General features: G+C 43.5%; 1 protein-coding gene across 11 annotated transcripts in view; it reads left to right on the top strand.

Annotated features, from left to right (window-relative positions):
- Nucleotides 1-21,737, top strand: part of ST6GAL1 (ST6 beta-galactoside alpha-2,6-sialyltransferase 1) — a 160,609-nt gene that overhangs the window by 53,620 nt on the left and 85,252 nt on the right. For 9 of the 11 annotated variants that reach the window (XM_032298305.1, XM_032298313.1, XM_032298297.1 and 6 more), the window contains one exon: nucleotides 13,353-13,478. The exons of the other annotated variants lie outside the window; for them this stretch is intronic. The gene's annotated coding sequence lies outside the window, so the exon portion shown is untranslated. The remainder of the gene's footprint in view (nucleotides 1-13,352; nucleotides 13,479-21,737) is intronic. 11 annotated transcript variants of the gene reach the window in all.

Below are 21,737 nucleotides of genomic sequence, written 5' to 3'. Positions count from 1 at the left end.
TTGAGAAGGAGTTTTGCTCTTGTTACCCAGGCTGGAGTGCAATGGCGTGATCTTGGCTCATTGCAACTTCTGCCACCTGGGTTCAAGTGATTCTCCTGCCTCAGCCTCCTAAGCAGCTGGGATTACAGGCACCCACCACCACACCCAGTTAATTTTTATATTTTTAGTAGACATGGGGTTTCACCATGTTGGCCAACTGGTCTCCAAATCCAGACCTCAGGTGATTCACCTGCTTCGGTCTCCCAAAGTGCTGGGATTACAGGTTTGAGCCACTGTGCCTGGCCCCAGTTCTCTCTTTTTTATAGTAATCTAATTACATTTATTTGGCTGCTTTGTTTTCTGCCTCAAGTATGCTAAGTTTGTCTCTCAAAACTCTTTGTGGGCAAGAATCATAGTTTATATGGAAGTGATGGTTGTATTTTGACTTCACAGAGTTGTCTAGCAGGTAATAATTAGCCAATAAAATGTTTTCATTCATTCACCAAATATTTATCATATAGTTACCATGGTTTGGACACTGGACATAAAGGTGCTAGGACTACAGTGATAATTATTACTTGGTGGTTGAAATGCTTACAGTTTTAAGGGAAGACAGACATGCAGGCAAATTAAAATGACATTTTAATTTGATTAGAATATAATTGAAATTTAAGTAAAACTTGTTGGGAACTCAGATGAGAAATAATGAGAAAAGAAAGAGAGGGAGGCAGATTTAAGAAATTTTCTGAGAGTAGAAATAGAAGTTTGTGACCTCTTCAGTTGGAATCAACACTGTTCATAGGATTGCTCTAGGGGCAGTGAGGTACTGGCGTGGACAGTAAGCCAGGAGCACTGAGGGTGAGGGATGAGTTGAATATGGGGTAAGAAGATAGGAAAGTCGAAGATACCAAGCTTAGCAAGATACTAAGAGGTGGAGAGAGGGAGGGAGTGGATTATAATGGTTAACACACAGGGAGTGCGTATTACTAGTGCAAGATAATTAACATGAGTTGCCTCATTTTTTCCTCGTAATAACCATAAGAAGTGGGCACTGTTGCAGAAGCAGACACTGAGAGCAGTTGAGTAGCCTGTCCAAGATCATACCTCCGAGGAGTGGAAGAGTTAGGTTTACGCCCAGGAATCCTTGCTCCAGAGTAAACAGTCATGCAGCTGGGTGGAGAAAAATTCCACTAACTGATCAAGAACATCCAAAAAGCTCTCATGCTGATAACTCCCTAATATGTGTCTCCAGGGTACACCTTTCTCCTGACCCCTAGACTTTCCTATCGGGTTTCTACTTCACGCTCTGTTTGACAGTCTCTTCCGAAACTTGGAATATCCCAAACTGAACTCCCAGATTTCCTCTGCCCCCAAGTTCTGCTCTTCCTTTGTCTCCTCTTTTTCCACTGAAAGCAGCATCCGTCTAGGTGCGTGGGCTCCAATCCCTGTCATCATCCTTGGCTCTTCTCTCTCTCACACTCACATCCAAAATATCAGGCATGATTTTCAAAGCACGTCTAAAATACATCCACTTCTCACTGCCTCCACTGCAACCACCTGGTCTAAGCCATGAGCATCTCTCGCTGGGACTACTACTGTCTCTTTGCCACTCTCCTTGTCTCCTATTCCTGTTCCCACATGGAAACCTGAGAAATTCTGGCATATTAAGTCAGGTCTGGTTGTTCCTCTGCTTAGCCTCCCGCAGCAGCTCCTATTTTATTTGCCAAGACTCTTGGCAAGCCAGAGTTCTTGCCAAGACCTCAAAGGCCCTGCCCCATCTCCTCCACTTCCCCAGCTCCATTGTTTCTGCTCCTCCCGGACCCAGTCTCCATGTACCCGCTTTCTTGCTCCTTTCTTTCTAACTAGTGCACACTAGTGCACTCCAGCCTTCAGCCTTGCTGCAAACTCTTCTCCTGATATCTCAGGACTCATTCCTTCACCATCTTCAACTGTTTGTTCAAATGTCCCCTTCTTTGTGAGGTCTCCTCTGACAGCCCTTCTGAAAATGGAAACCTACCTCAATCTAGTACTTCTGATCCCTACTTTCTTTTTTCTTTCTTTCTTTTCTTTTTCTTTTTTTTTTTTTTTTTGAGATAGGGTCTTGCTCTGTTGCTGAGGCCAAAGTGCAGTGGCGTGATCTTGGCTCAGTGCAACCCTCGCCTCCTGGGTTCAAGTGATTCTTATGCCTCAGGCTCCTGAGCAGCTGGGATTACAGGTGCCTGCCATGACACACAGCTAATTTTTGTATTTTTAGTAGAGATGGGGTTTCACCATGTTGGTCAGGCTAGTCTCGAACTCCTGACCTCAAGTCATCTGCCTATTTTGGCCTCCCAAAGTGCTGGGATCACAGGCATGAGCCACTGAGACAGGCCTGATCCCCCCCCTTTCTTGCACTATGCTCTGCTTTGTTCTCTGAGCACTTAGCATCTTTTAAGATACTGAATAGTTCTTTTATTTGTTAAGTTTATGGTTCTTAGTGTCTCCCTCTGCTAGAATGTAAAACTCTAAGGATGTTGATCTTCATCTGGGTTATTTACTTTTGTATCCTACGCACTAAGAATTATGCTTAGCACTTAGCAAATGTTTAATACATTTTTTTAAAAAGTAAATGTAGAATATAAAGCTTTTGTGCAGGTCTCTAACATTTTTTGAAAGGATATGGTCTGAGGCTAGGCACAGTGGCTCACACCTATAATCCCAGCACTTTGGGAAGTCAAGGTGAGTGCATCTTGAGCTCAGGAGTTCGAGATCAGCCTGGGAAACATGGCAAAACCCTGTCTCTACAAAAAGTAAAAAAAAGATTAGCCGATCATGGTGATGCATGCCTGTATAGTCCCAGCTACGCAGGAGGCTGAGGAAGGAGGATCGCTGGAACCCAGGAGGCGGAGGTTGCAGTGAGCCGAGATCACACCAGTGCACTCTAGACTGGGTAGCAGAATAAGACCCTGTCTCAAAAACGAACAAATAAAAGATGAGGTCTGGAGTCTGGGGGAGATGTCACTGGGGGCTGGCCATGTGGAGGCAGAAATCTTCCCTATGTAAGAAGCACAAAGTGAGGGGAGCCTACCTCTAAGGCTGGACCCCTGAGGATGTGGGCATTTCAGGACTGGCAGGAAGCTGGATCCAGAGGAGGTTAAGCTGGGGAGAACGCCTATAAGGCATTAGAGGGAGGGAGTTTGAAAAAGATCGAGAGAGGCCTGTTTGAAATAAGTATGGGAAAAGAGTCTTTAGATTTTGCAACTAGAAAGTCAGTTTCAGTGGAATGATGTGAGCTGACTTCAGTTATTTGAGGAACCGGTGGAAAGTGGGGAAGAGTAATCAAGCATAAGCAAGTCAAGAGACCTTGCCATAAGGAAGGAGAGATTACGTTGCTGTTTGAGGAAGTGATTTGTTTGAGGGATTTTGCTTCTTAAGCTCTACAAAAAATCATCTTTTGGGTGTGAGCAAGGATGGGGAAGTGACACAGAAAGCTAATAACATCCAAAGCAGCTTGTGAAACATCATGCAAGTTATGTCTGGTTCATACCAAAAAGTGGTTACTCAGGTCTACAATAAACATCTGTTGAATACATATTAAATGCTGTAGAATTTAGACCGGTCTCTGTATCGACAACAGCAACCACCACCACCACCACCACCACAGCAACAAAATAAAAAGAATGTCCGATGCAAGGGGTTGTTTTTGATTCACTCGCCTTTGGCTAGCAGTGTCTCTCTCTCCCTAGCAACATACTCTTTAGTGCTTTGAGCAGCTGAATGTGGTTCATTTTGGCTTCCTCTTTACTGCACGGTGATTATGTTTTCAAGAGGCAAATCGTCAGGGTGACTAGAGTGACATATTACCTGAGTTCTGCCTGGATGTAAGGGAATATCACCGTGAGTCTAGGGAAGCAAGGGGACAAGAGAGATGACCGAGGGAGGCGGAAACACCCCTGGACTTGCAATCAGAAGAACCTGATGTCAAATCAGCTCCATCTTACAGCGAGTTGAGCCACTTCTCTAAAAGTTGTATTTAACTGATCTAAGGTCATTTCCTTTGGATTTTATAAAAAGAATAGTGTCAGGAGAAAAAGAAAAACAAGGAACCATGACTTGCTGAACCTATTCAGAACCACAGTTTTTCTTTCTTTCCTTAAAAAAAAAGTGATATACAGTGAATACAGGCTTAGTTCCCTAATGGTGGCAAATGATGCAATGTTCACAGATGTCCTAGGGGAAAACAGAACAATCAACTTCTACTTTACTCTTACATTTCCTAAGAAAAGTCAGTCGGACTGCATAGGAAATGAAGAAAGGGACAAAGAGAGAGAAGGAAAGGACGGAAGGAGAGAGGAAAGGAGGAAGAGAAGGGAGGGAAGGGAGGGAAGGAAGGGAAGAAAGGAAAGATTGAAAAGAAAGAGAAGAAAGGAAAGGAAAGAAAGCAAGGAAGGGAGAAAGGAAGAAAGAAGAAACCCCTAAGGTTGGTAAGTGTCTTCTGTCCCTGGAACTATGCTAGACACATGTGTACCTCACCACCATACTTATCAGGTGAAGGGCATTACATCAGTGTTTTAGGCAACCTACCCAAAGTCCATAGCTAACGATGGGGGAGAGAGGAAAGAACAAGGCTTTGGGAGAGAAAATTGAAGCCCATGGCCCATGAGAAATAAAGCCAAGAAACGCAGTTGCTTAATGTCAGCCAGATTCCCCAGCACCCAGCACAGTGCCTTACCCTTAGGAGAGCTTGAGAAATATTTATCTGAGGGATGGTTGGTTGGTTGGTTGAATGAATTACCTGAGGAAACCTGAAAATGTTTTTTGCTGAAGTGCTGTTGGAGGTCCTCAAGGCCTTATGGAGATGGGAGCAACCTAGGGGGAAAGAAATTTAATTTAAAATTTAAAATGAATAATTATAAACCAACGGTATCAGGCAGTAACTGAGATGACATGTGAAATGCATAGCACGTGGTAGTACTAAACAAGTGATAACTATGATATTTCAGGGAATTATTATCATTAAATATGTTTCTGTGGCTGCTGCTTACACTGGGACATGAGACAGAGTTATCATGCCCTGATACTTTTAATTTGGGGCTCCTATTGAAAAGCACTTTAGCTCTTCTCTATCCGTAATGTCTCATGGTGTAAGATAACTTCTTTCCCAACTGGCAGTCATGCCCAGCTTCTCGTACCTCTGCTTTAGTTCCTCTTTCTGGTGTCTGCACAGTAAAATTGACATACAGCCATATAGCCTCCATGTTAAAGACCATCCCAAGTATCTCCTCAGTGATCAGGCATTTTTGTATGATACAGAAGCATACACTTTAATTTACATTGATTGTGATGATAAGAGTTAAAACTCTTCTATTAGTGAGCACCTTTGTATCCTCAGTTACAGGGTTTATGTTCTCATAGACGAGATGGTAAGTGTGTACTGGATGATGGTTCAGTTGGTTTAGATGTAGTGCTTCTGAAACTGTCGCTAAAGGTGCTAATTTGTATTGGTCATGGGGATAGTCTCTTCTTAGCTCTAACCTATGATTTAGATGAATAAATAAAGGGCTTGTTGATCACATTTATGGAACGTTTAAAGCTGAGAGGAGTAGAAAATATTGTATATGCCAGAATCAAGATTCCCTATAAACTTAACCGCCTAGAGGAAGGACTGAGTGAAGAAAGACAGGCTGCACAAAGGAAAATGTAAACACCTAGCTGCAGGCTCCAAATACCAGTGGTTAAGCAAGGCAGTGGGGAGGTGGGGCTAAAAAGTAGAACTTGTAAGAAAAGAGAGGCTGTCAGTTGCCCACATTCTGTAATCCAAGCACTTTGGGAGGCTGAGGTAGGGGGGGATTGCTTGAGATCAAAAGTTCGAGACCAGCCTGGGCAACGTGGTGAAACCCCATCTCTACAAAAAATACAAAAATTAGCTGGAAGTGGTGGTGTGCCTGTATTCCTAGCTACTCAGGAGACTGAGGTGGAAGGATGACTTGAGTCTGGGAGGTGGAGGTTGCAGTGAGCTGGGATCACACCACTGCAGTTCAGCCTGGATGACAGAACTAGACCCTGTCTCAAAAAAAAAAAAAAAATTCTACTGCACCTGATTTCAACTGAGAGTCATTCGCATGAAGGCACTAAAAACTAACCGGAAACTTTTAGTATTTGCATCATAGAGGTGTAGTCATTCCTCTTGTTTTATACTAGGTGGGTCACACCTGGAAACTTAGTAGAAAAGTTTCTCTTCAAAATTTCCTTTCTTGTGAAAAAATAAATTTGCTAATAACTCTTTGTTAAGCCCTATCCTATGTAGCTGTTAGACATGCATGCTTACAGCATGTAGTATATTCTATGTCCTTGTACTTTAACCAAGATATCTGTGCTGGACGTGCTCACAGGCATGTCCCAACTCACAGCCTATGTCCTTACCTGTTTAAAAAAGTTTTAAGTTATTAGCCAATTGGGTTTTAGTTTAGTTGGAGGTCTGGCTCCAACCAACAGAGATCAGACGTAGCAGTAAGGACAACTCCAAATGTGTAAGGGATACATATGTCTGCTTTTCCTTTGTTCATTGTACTCTTGTGGCAAAATGGTGAGTGAGGCTGCCCTTCCTGCAGTGCAAGAAGTAAAAATTGCTTTGCTGAGAGATCCTTTGTCTCTGCTAATTTTTCTTTGTGGCACCGAGCATCTGTTTCCAACACTGTCATTCTTTTAAGAGTGAAGTGGGCAAATGGAAATAGGCGCAGAGGACAATAAACAGAAAAGTTAGGACCTTCAGAAACCATGTTAACTAAAGAATGATTCAAAGACTGAGAATGTTTAGCTTAAAAAAGAGAAGGTTTAAGAATGCCATAGTCACTCCAGCCTGGGTAACAAGAGTGAAGCTCCATCTAAAAAAAAAAAAAACCATAGTCTTAAAAGGTTGTTTTATGGAAAAAAGAACAGATATTTGTTAGAACCAGAAAATGGATGCTTAGGGAAATGGGGAAGAGTTCAGTCCAATGTTTAAAAAAATATATAACATTTGGCTCTCTGCAGGCAGGCCATCTTGAAAGAAAGCTAATCATTATTACAGATGTGGAAGTAGATGCTGGCTGGCTACTTTTCGTTGCTGTGAGAGTGGGGAATTTTTATTCATCAGGTAGAGGAGTAAGCTGGTGTCCACTAAGATCTTTTCTGACTGTGACGGTGTGATGCTAGGCCTTAGAGAGCATGAAGCCCATGCACCATGGTCAGGGGAACCTGGGTAACATTGTTGGCAGGCTAATGGGAGCTGGTAGTGTAGAAAGCTTGAGCTTTGGATGGAAATCTTCCTGTATTTGACTTTCTGTCAGCATAGAGAGAGAATATATCAATTTGAATTTATGTAAGATAATTAGTATTCCAAGGTTCCCACCAGATAGCATTTACTACTTGAAAAATAGCAGAATAACTACAGGGCATTTGATTTTGTTTTTCTTCTCCCAAGGGATCTCGGGGACCCTATGGACCTTCTGGATGTCCTTCCAGCACTGCTTCATCAAGGTCAAGGTCCAACACTCTTTCTTCACAGGAACCCTTTCTTACCCACCCTTACTTGTAGGGGCAGTCTTTCCTCTGGGTGCTGTAGGCGTGGGCTTTGGAGTTAGATGAGTGGGTTGAATGCTAGCTCTGTACCAGCTCCAGGACCGTGGGCAAGTGGCTTAGTTCTTCATGTAAAGCTTCTTCTTCTTCTTCATCTTCTTTTTTTTGAGACTGAGTCTTGCTCTGTCACCCTGCCTGGAGTGCGGTTGTGGGATCTCAGTTCACTGCAATCTCTGCCTCTCAGGTTCAAGTGATTCTCCTGCGTCAGCCTCCCCAGTAGTTGGGATTATAGGTGCCTACCAGCATGCCTGACTAATTTTTGTATTTTTAGTAGACAGGGTTTCATCATGTTGGTCAGGCTGGTCTCAAACTCCTGACCTCAAGTGATCTGCCCACCTTGGTCTCCCACATGGATGGGATTACAGGTGTGAGCCACCAAGCCCGGCCTACAGCTTCTAATTTGTGTCTATTAAATGCAGGTGACTCGTTTCCACCTGCCAGATTCTTAATGATTCTTAATGATTATTGGAGAGAGACAAGCTGCCCAGCAGCACGGCACTAGCATGTTGCTCATGTCGAGTCAATGGTGTTAACATGTGTGATGATAGGCAGAGACTGTTGATAGACTTGATAACGATATTCAGTCTCCTAGGGGTAGCTACTTGGTGTGAAGAATTTCTTGGCGGGGGCTGAGAAGAGTTCTCTACCTCACCTCAACAGCAGCTTGCATTCTCTAGTCCTTCCCTTTCAGACCATTGCAATCCGTTCCTTCAGGATGCTCTTTTTCTTGATTTCCTCTAAAAAATTTCAATAAGGAATATAAACCAGGAGGCTGAGGCAGGAGGATCATTTGAACTGGGAGGCAGAGGTTGTGGTGAGCCGAGATCCTGCTATTACACTCCAGCCTGGGCAACAAGAGTGAAACTTCAGCTCAAAATAAACCAAACAACAAAAACCCAAGATGCTTGTTCCAGCGAGTTCTCCATCACTCCCTCTCATGCTTGTCTGCCTCCCCACCTCCTCCACCCCTGCTCCCAGGTCATCTGCAGATCACCGGGCTGGGTTTCACAGGACTGGCGTGAATCACCTCACCAGGCTTTTGCCCTTTGTAGTTGGTAGTAGCTAACTGACGAGTTTTTTCTTTTTCTCATGTCAGGGTGTTTCCACTGAAGCCTCTGTTTATGATATGGGAGAGACAGGTAGCACCTAGCTAGTTGCCTTCTCTTGGACTTGCTGTGATTTGGCTCTTCAGTCAGGCCAGGTATTGATTTTATTTTCCCTTGGGTGGAAATCAGGTGCACTAGCCTTTTTTTGGTTTTGTTTTGTTTTTTTGAGACAGGGTCTGGCTCTGTTACCCAGGCTGAAGTGCAGTGGTATTCAAATTAGAATCCAGATAATGTCTAAGTGCAATAGAGTGCTGTGACATTTAAACTTGCTAAAATGCTGGCCAGCCATGGTGTCTCACTCCTATAATCCCAGCACTTTGGGAGGCTGAGGCAGGTGGATCACTTGAGGTCAGGAGTTTGAGACCAACCCGACCAACATGGCAAAACCCCATCTCTACTAAAAATACAAACATTCCATAGGTACCTCATTCATGATTCATTTGTTCAGGGCATACAAAAGGGATTTCTTAGGACCTAGCCTGGGCCTAGTGGTGTGGTAGGTGCCTGGGCTTCAGAGAAGGCTGGGACGGTTCCTAATCTCTGAAAGTCATGCCCTGATAGAGGAAACAGATGTAGAAACTGTGAGGGGTGTGGTCTTGGGGTCTGTACAGGGTGCTGTGGGAGCACAGGGGAGGGGTTCCTAACTTAGACTGGGGGTCAGGGAGGCTTTGGCTCCTGATACTGAATTACTTAATATTTGACACACTTTTTATGTCAGACTCCCTGGCTCTTTCTACACATTGAGTCAAAGGATATCTCTGGTTCCTCCCTGGATGGCCTGATACCAGCCGTTTCACTCGCCCTCCCAAGGGATTATCTCCTCTGGCCTCTCCGGGTCTCACGAGTGAAGGTGTGTGTTCCTGTGGCCTGGGTTCCTTGGAAGCATTGGTTATTCACTGGCTGGCCTCATCCCATACTGATCCTCTGGGGTGATCTTATTCACCTGTCTCCTTTGCTCTCATAACTCCACTGCTGGTGGCAGAGGTGGGGATGTTGAGCTTGTGAGCAGAAGTAAGTACAACCAAGCCCAGAACTTGACTCTGCTCACCTTCCCGCAGTGGAGCTCAGGGTTGGAATCCTTTCCCCAGCCACCTCCCCTCCCATCTGAGGACAGAGGGTAACCTGCCCATCTTCTTTGGAGTTATCAGTGGGTCCAACTCTTTGAAAGGCCTTTTAGATAGCATATCCTTCTATTGTCTCCAATCTCCCTCCTCTCCAGCTGAACTCTCATATGGCCAAACTGATTCTGAGGTTGGGAATCCAGTTCTTCAAACTGAACTCTTCCGACTCTGCTGTGGTATGTGAAAACAGTTTCAGTATTCAGTCATGAATACCTTCCAAAATCCTAAATGTAGTACATGACCATTGGTATGGTTTGCCCGTGTCCCCACCCAAAATTTCATCTTGAATTGTAATCCCCATAATCCCCACGTGTCAAGAAAGAGACCAGGTGGAGGTAATTGAATCATGGGGGCTGTTTTCTCCATGCTGTTCTCATGACAGTGAGTGAGTTCTCACAAGATCTGATGGTTTTATGTGTTTAGCAGTTCCTCCTGCCGCCTTGTGAAGAAGGTGCCTTGCTGACCCTTTGCCTTCCACCATGACTGTAAGTTTCCTGAGGCCTCCCAAGCCACATGGAACTGCAAGTCAATTATAAATTATCCAGTCTCTGGAACTTCTTTGTAGAAGAGTGAGAATGGACTAATACAATCATGACCTTAAAAGCAAAACAAAACAACAACATGGCAGGGCACAGTGGCTCATGCCTGTAATCCCAGCACTTTGGGGGGCCGAGGCAGGCAGATCACCTGAGGTCAGGAGTTTGATACTAGCCTGCCCAACATGGCAAAACCCCATCTCTACTGAAAATACAAAAATTAGCCGGGCATGGGGCATCCACCTGTAATCCCAGCTACTCAGGAGGCTGAGGCAGGAGAGTCACCTGAACCTGGGAGGCGGAGGTTGCAGTGAGCTATCTCGCCACTGCACTCCAGCGTGGGCAACAGAGTGAGACTGTCTCATAAACAACAAAAATAGCAACAACAACAATTTGAGGCCTTCTTTTTTGAGAACACAAAAGCAAATTAGACATCACCCTTGCCCCTAAGGTCTCACCGTCCATTATCTATCTAGGTCATACGGTTTCCACTGCTGGTCAGCGTTTATGAGGCAAACCCTTTACCAACTTGCGTAACACTGCCCATCCTATCAGTTCTTCCTGGGAGACAGCAGCTGGGTCCTGTGGCAGAGGATGGCTGTTCCTTCCTCCCTCCCGTCACTCCCTTCCTCTGTCTCCTGGCGATAGCTGTGGGCTGCAACTCTGACTTGAGGGTTTGTGTCCCTGCAGCGTTGGGTGGGGGCTCCCTTTGCAGCTGCGTGATAAACACCCGCATGAGAAGTCGAAATTACAAGTTCATAAAGGAATCTAATTCGAGGTCACACTGCTGGTGGGTCCCTGTGGTTCCTGTTTGGTGGCCCTTGGGCAGAGCACATCCTTTGGCAGTTCACCCTCATAAACATTCAGTTTGATTATTAAGTGGCCATAATAACCCAAAGGAGTTAAGATGGAAAGAAAAGTACTTCTCGTTTTTGGCATAGGGTCACCTGTATGTCTTTGTTCTAAACAAAAGTCATTTCCTGTCCTGTTCTCTCAAGCATGTTAGGTGGGATGGAATGGAAGACGGCATTGTAGCAGAGAAGCAGGAAGCGAAACTGTACAGTAGTGCAGACTTGCAGAAGTGACCCCTTGGGAATCACAGGGTGCGGTGTTCTCTGCTTCTCAGTTAGATAACGTGACAAGTTGATTTTTATTTATTTATTTATTTTATGTTTTAGAAAATGAAGAGACCTAGGTAAATAACTGTGCCTTAAAGCCCTTGTTTCCACCCAGGGGTAGCAGCATGCTAGAAAAGAAAAGGGTAGGCCTGGGAAACTAGATTTGAATTTTGATTTTGTCACTTTCCAGCAGTGTGGCATTTCGAAAATCATTTGATTATTCTGAGCTTCAGTTTCTTCACCTGTAAAATAATCAACCCACAGGGTTATTCAGAAGATTTACAACAAAAGAGAGCGTACCTAGCACATGACTTTGTGTGAGTGATACTTATACCCGTGATGATAATGATAATAATCATCATAATAACAATTGAATGCTGGGCTCTCTGCTGCTGCATGTAGGCAGATGTGGCTCTACTTCCTCATCAAAGAGAGTCTCTGTGGCCTGAAGTACTCGGCAGGCTCCATGCCTTCCCCATATTTCTATGTGTTGAGATTAGATTGTCTTCAATCCTTAAATATAAACTCAAACAGTAGAGGCCTAGTACAGCTTCACCTTGGAGGAGAAAAATATGAGCATATAGAGTACTGTGTCAATTCAGCCCTACTCAGCATTTGTTTTTAAAAATGGAGAGATTGAGAGAGAAAGAGAGAGTAACTGAAATAATGCCCACGGTTCTGGCAGCCACACCAGTGCAGGTGGGGAGATGTGAATGAGAGATTCTCTCCATCTCTGTAGGGAGAGCAGCTTGTTGGGGTAGTCAACTGAAGATAATTATTTCTTCTGGTACAAATCCTGATCTCTTTCAGGGCTGGAGTCTAATGCAGCTGTGTTAGATTCACTGAGTGAAATTTTGTATGAGTGTCTAGGGCTGTATAAGCAGACTACATATTCTACATAATCACATAGGTGATTCAAAGTGGGGGGACTTTTTATTTGTTTATCTTTCATTTACTGCACGTGACTAGTCATACAAAACAAGATTTTATTTTAACTGACTTCCAATTCAGCTGTTTTTCTTTTTTCATTTTTACCATAGATATTTCAGTATGTGTATTTAAAAGATAGAGACCCTTTAAAAATAGGCCAGTTACAGTGGATTGTGCCTGTAATCCCAGCAATTTTGGAGGTCAAGGCCAGCAGATCACCTGAGGTCAGGAGTTTGAGACCAGCCTGGCCAACATGACGAAACCCTGTCTCTACTAAAAACACAAAAATTCGCCAGGCATGGTGGGTACCTATAATCCTAGCTACTCAGGAAGCTGAGACAGGAGAATCGCTTGAACCCTGGAGGCAGAGGTTGCAGTGAGCTGACATTGAGCCACTGCACTCCAGCCTGGGCGACAGAATGAGTCGTGCGTTTACTCTTATTGCACATACTATCCGTCTCACAAACACTTGCTTCCTGATGTTTGTTTGTTTTTTTTTTTTTTTTTAGTAAGAATAGGATCTTTTGAGATTCTTTTTCTCTTTAAATATTTGAATACAGGTCTACTTGAAGGACCAGTATATTGAAGGACTAGTCAGCTGTAGAAACCCTGACTTCAGGTCTTCACCCAAGAAGCTTTGTGTATTTACTTTTCCTGAGCCATTCAGATAGAACATTGCATTTTTGAGACAGTAAGAGTTGGCAGCTTAGCTTAACTAGAAATAATCCGGATCTTATTTTGGAATTAGGAAGAAATATGTTATGATGTAGAAAAGCCCACTCTGTTACCTACATGGTGGCATAGCTTTGTGCTTTTCATGCTTTGTGGCCTTGCAAGGAGGTAGATAGAGTGTAGGTGGTTAGGAGGTATTTCCTGGCTAAAAATAGGAGCAGGATATTGTGAGTCAGGAGCTCCTTCTCTCACAGACCTCTGTGCAAATAGCTGAGGGTTATGTATTTGCTGCAGGTGGTACTTAAACTCCAAGAACTTACGGCACACATGCTTGAGTGGACCATGGGTGAGCCGGAGAACCTGAAGTAGCAAAGGCAAGAAGGCAACGGCGTTCCATCTGTGGAAGGACCTACCAACCAGGTATCTCCGACGACAGGGCCCATCTCATAGGTGGCCCACTGTGCATCAGACCCTCATGTTTTCTTTGCATTAAGTGCTGTAGGATTCCAGGCTCATGCATACCTTCCTGCTCCCCTGTTTTGCAAATGTTTGCACTCTAGGGTCCTTCTTGTTGACCTCTACATACGTGTCTTCTGCTTCTTGCCCCTCTCTGCTTGGGTCCTTGCTACACTGGTACTCTGTTTGGGTCCCTGGAATGTGGACCCACTTTCCACATTGTATTTGCCAGTTTGTTTGCAAGGCCACCTCCACTTTGAGCTTCTTCATGACTGCCTCACATAGCACCCTTGTTCTTTGTGGTAGTTTGAGGAGTTCTGTCTGTAGCACTGGGCTTTGGCTGTGTTGGAAGAGGGCAGCTGGGAAGGAGGAAGTGTACTCTTGGGGAAATTCATTTTTAGAGACAAGAGACATGGAAAATAGTTCAGTAATAATATAAAATGATGCTACTTCCTCCTGACCTCTATAGTCCTTTGCATTTATCAAGCACTGCCACACGTGTTATGTTTTATCAAGCACTGTCATACGTGTTATCTCATGCAATGACCTGGGTGTCATCATGCCCTATTTTTTAAGTGACAGAACTGTCACTCAGAGGGATAAAATGACATGCTAAAAGTCATCTAGTTAGTAATGACAGAACCAGGGCTGGAGCCCAGGCTTCTGATGCTAAGGCTAGTTCTTTTTCAGCGCTCCATCATGTGTCTCAGGATGCGATACTGAGGCCTGGAAAGGAGAAGGAACTCACCCAGTCTAGAGATTAAGGATTTTAGGCTGGCCGCAGTAGCTAATTCCTCCCGACATTTCGAGAGGCCAAGGCGGGAGGATTTCTTGAGTCCAGGAGTTGGAACCTGGGCAACAAGGTAAAACCATGTCTTTACAAAGAATTAAAAAAAAAAATACTCAGGTGTTGTAGCACACACCTGTAGTCACAGCTACTAAGGAGGCTGAGGCGAGAGGATCACTAGAGCCTGGGAGATTGAGGCTGCAGTGAGCCACGATGGAATCATTGTACTCCAGCCTAGAACAGAGTGAAACTCTGTCTCAAAAACAAAAAACAAAAGGGAAGGATTTTAGACAGTGCTGACAATATTGAGACAATGCTGACCAGTGAGCCAGGATGGAGAAATAGAGAAAGAACTAACGTTGTGCTGAACTATGTTCTAAGCCAGTGCTATCTGATAGAAATAGAAAGCAAGCCGCAAGTGTGGGCTGCTGCATATGTGGTTTTCAAATTTGTAATAGCCACATTAAAAAAGCAAAAAGAGGCTGGGCTTGGTGGCTCACACTTGTAATTCCAGCACTTTGGGAGGCTGAGGCAGGAGGATTGCTTGAGCCCAGGGGTTAGAGACCAGCCGGGGCAACACCTTGTCTCTATTATTATTTTTATAAAATTTAATTTTTTCAAATAAAAAAAGTAAAAAGAAACAGGTGAAATTAATTTAAACAATATAGGATAACACAGGGGTTAAGGGCACTAGCCTGGGTGCAGTTGAAAATCTGTATATTTTCTAAAAGTAGACTGTGAAAAATAAAAAAAATAAAATCCATGTATAGCTTTTGACTGCCCCTAAACTTAATACAAATAACCTCCTGTTAACCACAAGCCTTACTGATAACATAAAACATGGATTAACACATATTTCATATATTATGTTTTATATACTATTCTTATAATAAAGTAAGCTAGGGAAAAGAGTGTTATTAAGAAAATCATAAGGAAGAAAAATATATTTATTATTCATTAAGTGGAAGTGGATCATCATAAAGGTCTTCATCCTCATCATCTTCACACTGAGCAGGCTGAGGAGGAGGAAAAGGAGGGGCTGGGCTTGTTGCAGGAATGGCAGAGGTACAAGAGGTAGAAGGAGGTGGAGGGGGAGGCAGGAGAGAAAGGAACACTCAGTGTAACTGTGATTGAAAAACATCTGCATATAAGTGGAACTGTGTTGTTTAAGGGTCAACTGTATTTTATTTAACCCAATATATTTAAAATACTGTTACTTTTCCATGTACTCAATATAAAATTACAAATCATACTATCTACATTCTTTTTTTCCATAAGAAATCTTTGATGTATACTTTTACACTTACAGCACATCTCAGTTTGGCCTAGCCACATGTGACTAGTGGGCTGTTGCATTGTGGAGCCCAGTTCTAATCCTTTTACATATATTATTTCACATAGCTCAAACAGTCCGTGAAAAGTTTATTACAGTACTAGCTCATGGTTGAGGAAATGGAGCCCAGAGAGGTTAGGTAACTTGCCTGGGGGTCATGAAGCTGGAAAGCGACAGAGCTGGATCCTGGCCTCTCCTTCCTCTTCCCACTCTGGCCAGTGGCGAGCCCTCCAGCAAGGGGAGAGGAGGGGGACGAGGTGAAGCAGGGGTAGCTAATTTCCAAACCATTGTTAAACTTGCTTCTGTGGAGGTGGCTGCTCCTGGGGCGGTAAAGGGAACCCTCCTCTTTAGATGCATATGCCAAAGCTAAGGGAGTCCTTTCACTAGGCAGTAAGCCTCCCTCATTAACACCGCTTTCCTCTTTGAAGGTGAGCGCCATTCAAGTTGATAATGCAAAGGAAGAGCTCAGCTATGCCAGAACCAGGTCACTGTGGATGCTGAATAAATGTGTTTTCTGTCCCCTGTGCTAAGGCAAGAGACCTGGGGGAGTAGGCCTGGATTTGTCGCCTTCAAGGAAGAATAATGCTATATTTTGTATTTTTATTTATTTATTTATTTATTTATTTTTAAAGGTGGGGTTTCACCATGATGGCCAGGCTGGTCTTGAACTCCTGACCTCAGGTGATCCACCCACCTCGGCCTCCCAAAGTGCTAGGATTACAGGCGTGAGCCACAACGTCTGGCCTATTTTTATTATTTTTTTGAGATGAATCTTGCTCCGTCACCAAGCTGGAATGCAGTGGCACGATCTTGGCTCACTGCAACCTCCGACTCCCTGGTTCAAGCGATTCTCCTGCCTCGGCCACCCGAGTAGCTAGGATTACAGGCACATTCCACCATGCCCAGCTAATTTTTTTTTTTTAGACGATGTTTCGTTCTTGTTGCCCAGGCTGGAGTGCAATGGCGCGATCTCGACTCACCACAACCTCTGCCTCAGGGTTTAAGCAGTTCTCCTGCCTAAGCCTCCTGAATAGCTGGGATTAGAAGCACTCACCACCACGCCTGGCTAATTTTTGTATTTTTAGTAGAGGTAGGGTTTCTTTATGTTGGTCAGGTTGGTCTCGAACTCCTGATCTCAGGTGATCTGCCCACCTTGGCCTCCCAAAGTTCTGGGATTACAGGCATGAGCCACCACGCCCAGCTAATTCTTGTATTTTTTAGTAGAGATGGGGTTTGACTATGTTGGCCAGGTTGGTCTCCATCTCCTAATCTTGTGATCCGCCCACCTTGGCCTCCCAAAGTGTTGGAGTTATAGGCATGAGCCACTGCACCTGGCCAAAACTACTACGTTCTAATGGAGGGGAAGTGAAATAGGAGGGCCATGTGCATGCTCCGGAGGCAACAAACTTGGTGTCAAACTTGCTTTTCCTGTTTTACTTACAAACATTATGACAGCAGTAAAGATACACTTTTATTTCTTTATATATCTTTTAGAGACAGAGTCTCCCACTGATGCCCAGGCTGGAGTGCAGTAGCTATTGTAGTTCACTGCAGCCTTGAACTTATGGGATCAGGAGATCCTCCTGCCTCAGCCTCCTGAGTAGCTGGGACTATAGGCATGTGCTATCACACAGAGCTATTTTAAGAAAATTGTTATAGATTGTGTTGCCCAGACTGGTCTTGAACTTATGGCCTCCAGTATTCCTCCTGCCTTGGCCTTTCAAAGTGTTGGGATTTATCAGCATGAGTCATGGTGCCCAGCAAAGATACATTTTAAAAATCCTGCATCCTGATACAGTACTGTTTGCTTGTAACAACGGTCCCTCGTAATCATAGTCTATTTGCAAAGCAAGCTTTTAATAGAATTACAATTTTAGTGTTGATCAAAAGATTATTTTGGGCCAGGTGTGGTGGCTCACGTCTGTAATCTCAGCATTTTGGGAGGCCTAGGTGGGTGGATCACCTGAGGTCAGGAGTTCGAGACCAGCCTGGCTAATGTGGTGAAATCCCATCCCTACTAAAAATACAAAAATACAAAAAAAAAAAAAAAAAAAAAAAAAAAAAAATTAGGTGGGTGTGGTGGCTCATGCCTGTAATCCCAGCTACTCAGGAGGTTGAGGCAGGAGAATCGCTTGAACCAGGGAGTCGGAGATTGCAGTGAGCTGAGATTTCACCATCACACTCCAGCCTGGGCAACAAGAGCGAGACTGTCTCAAAAAAAAAAAAGTTTATTTTGTTTCTCCCGTTATCGTGAACATAGTTTTTCATCTTTATAGTGCATGTCGTGGGTTAATGGCTTCACAGGCAATCCTGGATTTCTCGATCACAATTTGCTTGTTCCTGTGGCTAGACATTTAGGTTGTTCCAAAATTTCTCAGCATTACATTTGATGCTACAGTAGGCAACCACATACTTATGCATCGTTTCTGTTTTTGAACTACTGTTGATCGTTCTGAGGTATTTTCTGAAGGTTTCACTTCTGTTTTCCCAGCCATGAGTGATGTATGAGCATGATAGTTTTGCTATAAATCACCAGCCTGGGGTATGAAAATTTGCTCAAAGTTTTGCTAAATTTAACTGTAGTAAAAATGGACCAAGTATTTGTTGTACTTCCCCAGGTGCTTCTTAGAACACTGCTCAAGTAACTGACCAGAGTGACAGGTGAGGTCATAGTTGGCAGAAAGGCGCCTGCCTTGGGAGAAGGTTGTTTTTCTTTGCAGATTAATGATGAGATCCAAATCCAAAGATCCACAGGTTTCAAGCTGGCCATATGGCTTCCCTAAGTGTGGCCTCAACTTCCTACAGTGGCACAGAAGCAGGGTAGAACTCAGTTCTGAAATGTCCACAGCCCAGGGAAAGGGATGACCTGCATGTCTCCTTCCAGACCCTCCACTGCACATTGATCTGTCTCGGGCACTGAGTCAGAGGGATGAGTGACTTTGGACACATTATTTTACCTCTCTCTGCCTCATTTCTGTATCTAAAATGGGGTGACAGCGATGTCTCCCTGTAATGTTGAAGTGAGGATTAAATCTGTTAATACTTGAAAAGTGCTAAGATCAGTGCCTGGCACATAATTAATACTCAATAACTGCTGTAAATGGGGGTTTAGGTCTCACTTCCAGTGCTTTCTAGAGGCCCACTTTGGACAAATGGCTGACCGTTCTGGACTTCAGCTTCATCTGTAAAATGGGATATGGCACCTGCTGTGGCAGCGTGTTAGGGGTTTACGTGAGAAAGTCCATTTCACACAGTGTCCTGCACATAAAGGGCCCTCTATAAATGTAATGAAAAACAAACAAAACTCTTGGCTTTATTTTCTACTCTACAAAAGAGAGAGTTTTGTTGCCTTACATTGGTGTTGTAATTAGCTCTTAGATTTGACCATAGTTTTTCTTATGGTGTATTTTTAAGTCCACATTCTAGATTTAAGGACATAATGAAACAAATGGAAGGCAAATCAACATTTTCATGTGTCTGAAACTTTTAATACAGTTTTGTTTTGGAGATGAATGAGCTCATAGTTCTGCAAAGAAGGGATGATATTTCATATCCTTATTAGTTTAGTGATTTCCCTCCCACACTTAGTGTCAAAAGAAACTGTCAGGTTTATGGAAGCTATCAAGTGTTTCTTTAGGCTTGGCAACACAGATCAAAGTTGTCCACATGATAAGGTAAAAAATATATTCTTCAGGAAATGCAAAGAAATGACCAAAGAGGCCCTTGAGCACAGCTCATTCCCCTCCAAGTCTGTCCAACTTGCCCTCATCTTCTTGTCTGAGCTGAGACGTGTCTCCCCGGCAGCTTCCCTGAACCATCCAGCCTGGATGCTGGGCGCTCTGAATGGTGAGCCACTCTGTAGCTGTCATGCTCTCCTCCCTGCCTCTTTCTGGAGACAGGGGCATTTATGGAGTGCTGAGATGTTCAGGCCGGGTGTTAGGTCATGGGTGTTTGTTGGCTGAATGAACTTGTAAAAATCTTCCTTTGATGCTAGAAGTATGTATAATAGACAGATGGATCTGCAAAGTCAAACAAGAAGAAGGTACCATTATCTGCTGAGGCTAAAAAAAAAAAAGTGAACCTAGTCATCACGTCTGGAAAATGCCAAGGACTTTCCCTCATTTTTTACGTGGCCTTGCATTCTGTGAGGCATTGGCTGGGACCTGTTGGTTCATTGTGGCTTTCTTGCCCCTAAGCAGTTTCTCTCTGCCAACATCTCACCAATTCCTATCTGTGCCAATTACCTTTGCCTAGGATTTGGGGTGAGGAAAGTTCTGTGACGTGTCTGTTTCTGTTTCGGGGTGAAATCTCAACTCAGAGCATATCATCAGAAAGACTTCTGAAATGGCCCTTGATTCAGATGATTCTGAATCAGTAGCATGCATGTGTGTGTGCATAATTACCCTTATCCAAAAAAATTCTGCATTATAATTCTTTAAAAGCATAGGTTCATAAATTATTAGAAAATATATTTTATGTATTATTTACAGTAGCAAAATATCCAGTGCAAGAAGCAAATTTAATTAAAGATAGGCAAGACTTTTTACTGAAGACCATAAAACTTTAGTAGGAGAAATAAAACAATGGCTTATCCAATTATGGAAACTGAAAATTACCGAGATCTGCAGTTGGCAAGTTGGAGGCCCAGGAGAACCAATGCAGTTCGAGTCTGAGTCCAAAGGCCTGAGAACCAGGGAAAGCCAATGGCCTAGCTCTAGTGCAAATGCTAGTAGGCTTAAGGCCTAGAAAAAGCTGATGTTTCAGTCTGAGTCCAATGGCAGGAGAAAAAAAAAAAAAAACCCTAACCAAAACAACCACCACCACCACCCCAACAACCAACCATAACAACAACAATGCCCCAGCTCCAGGCGGTCAGACAGGAGGGGTTCCCCCTTAGCTGTGGGAGGCTCAGCCTGTTTTAATGCATTCAGGCTTTTAACTGATTGGATACAGTCCACTGTTAGAGAGGAGGCAATCTGCTGTACTCAGCCTACAGATTACAATGCTAATTTTATCCAAAACCACCTCATTGAAACACCCAGGATGTTTGACTAACTATCTGGGTACTCTGTGGCACAGTCAGGTTGACACATAAAATCAGCCAGCACAATCTGTTTGGGGGAAAAGTGGCATTTGAACAAAGTTGAATCTTTCAGTTTATAAACATGGTACATGTTCCCATTTATTTAGATCTTTTATTTCTCTCACTAGTGTTTTGTAGTTTTCAGTGAAAAGTCCTGCCTACCTTTAATTAAATTTGCTTCTTGGCACTTGATGTTTTGCTACTGTAAATAGTATATAAGATATATTTTTTAATAGTTTTGAAATTATACTTTTAAAGAATTATAATACAGAATTTTTAGGAGATGGATAATTGAAAATCCACCAGATAGCAGTGAAGTTTAGGAACTACCATTCTGGACATAACCATAAATCATTTATAAAATATTCCTTACATCTCTGTGCTACTTTACTGTTGCCAAAACATTTTTTTTCTCTTTGGTACTTATAAGGATTCTTAGAAAGAGACAGAAGAGCTATTATTTCTACTTTCATAAAGGCAATGTGGCCTGAGGGATAGATATGGTTTGACTATATGTCCCCACCAAATCTCATGTTGAAATGTAACCCCCAGTATTGGAGGTGGGGCCTCCTGGGAGGTGTTTGGGTCATGGGGGTGGATCCCTCATGGCTTGGAGCTGTCCTCAGCACAGTGAGTTCTCATGAGATCTGGTGGTTTAAAAGTATGTGGCACCTCCCCTGCCACTGCCTCTTGCTTTTGCTTTCACCATGTGCCTGCTTCTGCTTCACCTTCTGCCATAAGTAAAAGCTCCCTGAGGTCTCCCCAGAAAGTGAGCAGATGCTGGCACCATGCTTGTATAGCCTGCAGAACTGTGAGCCAATTACATCTCTTTTCTCTATAAATTACCCAGCTTCAGGTATTTAAAGCAACGCAAGAACAGACTAACACAGGGAGACTATCTAAAAGTCCTATGACTAGCAAGTGGCAGAGCCAGCCCCAGAACCCAGGACTTTTCCCAAGAGAGATGTCCTGCTTCTGCTACCAAAGTTATTTTGTAGAAAGATGGCCTTTTATAGCCAT

The sequence above is a fragment of the Sapajus apella genome, unplaced genomic scaffold, assembly GCF_009761245.1.
Source record: "Sapajus apella isolate SASKATOON/1434 unplaced genomic scaffold, GSC_monkey_1.0 scaffold38, whole genome shotgun sequence".
NCBI lineage: Eukaryota > Metazoa > Chordata > Mammalia > Primates > Cebidae > Sapajus > Sapajus apella.
The sequence above is the reverse complement of the archived record's forward strand: the minus strand, read 5'-3'. Positions and strand labels throughout refer to the sequence as shown.